Below are 1,307 nucleotides of genomic sequence, written 5' to 3' on the forward strand. Positions count from 1 at the left end.
GGTTCCTTATCAAAACGTTTTCTCCTATGTCTCTACATTCCCTAGAAGCCTGTAACAGGTATTGTGAAATATCCTGTATATTTTCGGTGGTTCTCTTCAGACAATAGCTCAGGTAGTTCCTTTGTCGAGCTTTTGACCGGTTCCATACTCCATCTTTAACTCTGTAAGATAACCATATCCACAGAGACCTTAGATTTTATGTGACATTTTTATTAATGGACAAATGTGTACAGAATGAGAGGCGTTCTTGTGTCATCCGAAGGTGGAGTTACTGCTTGTAGCCTCGTTACAGAAAAGCGTTGTGCCCTCTTAGCAGTGTTGTAGAGCTGCTGAATCAAGTGTTTACTGGCGTCCTCTCTTGCACACTATGAGGCAAGAAGCTCCCTGTCGGTTGGTACTTCGGCACTCACAGTGCTTACAAAAATCGTTCAAATGGCTCTAATCGCTATGGGACTTAACAACTGAGGTCATCAGTCCCCTAGACTCAGAACTACTAAAACCTAACTAACCTAAGGACATCACACACATCTATGCCCGACGCAGGATTAGAACCTGCGACTGTAGCAGCAGCGCGGTTCCAGAGTGAAGCGCCTAGAACCGCTAGGCCACAGCGGACGGCCCCAGTGCTTACATTGGTTATGCCACCGTTGCGTAGCTGGCGTACGTGTTCAACTTCTCGTGCCAGTCGCTTCTAACAAAATTTGGTTCCTACACTTAATCACTGAGGCAACGGCTTTGCCGCAGTGGATACACCGGTTCCCGTGAGATCACCGCAGTTAAGCGCTGTCGGGCGTGGTCGGCACTTGGATGGGTGACCATCCAGGCCGCCACGCGCTGTTGCTATTTTTCGTTCTGCACTCAGCCTCGTGATGCCAATTGAGGAGCTACTCGACCGTTTGGTAGCGGCTTCGGTCACGAATACCGTCATAACGCCCCTGCTATCCGCATCCTCCATGAGGATGACACGACGGTCGGATGGTCCCGGTAGGCCACTCGTGGCCTGACGACGGAGTGCTTTTTTTTTCACTTAATTACTATTCTGCTGTGCAACACTTCTCCGTCCTTTACAAAATTCATCCCACATGTTTGCACTTTACTAACTAGTATTCATGTTCTACCGAGCGAGGTGGCTCAGTGATTAGCACACTGGACTCGCATTAGGGGGGACGAGGGTTCAAACGCTATTTGGTTTTATGTAATTTCCCCTAAGCCGCTCCCGGCAAATACCAGGATGGTTCCTTTGAAAGGGCACGGCCGATTTCCTTCCCCATCCTTGGCACCGTCCTAGTTGTGCTCCGTCTGTAACG

The 1,307-nt window shown here is 49.2% G+C and overlaps 1 pseudogene; it reads left to right on the forward strand.

Moving 5' to 3' along the window:
* Positions 1 to 725: 725 nt before the first annotated feature.
* On the forward strand, positions 726 to 843 carry LOC126185794 (5S ribosomal RNA; annotated as a pseudogene).
* The last annotated feature ends 464 nt before the right edge of the window (positions 844 to 1,307 follow it).

Source organism: Schistocerca cancellata, chromosome 4, assembly GCF_023864275.1.
Source record: "Schistocerca cancellata isolate TAMUIC-IGC-003103 chromosome 4, iqSchCanc2.1, whole genome shotgun sequence".
NCBI classification, from domain to species: Eukaryota; Metazoa; Arthropoda; class Insecta; order Orthoptera; family Acrididae; genus Schistocerca; species Schistocerca cancellata.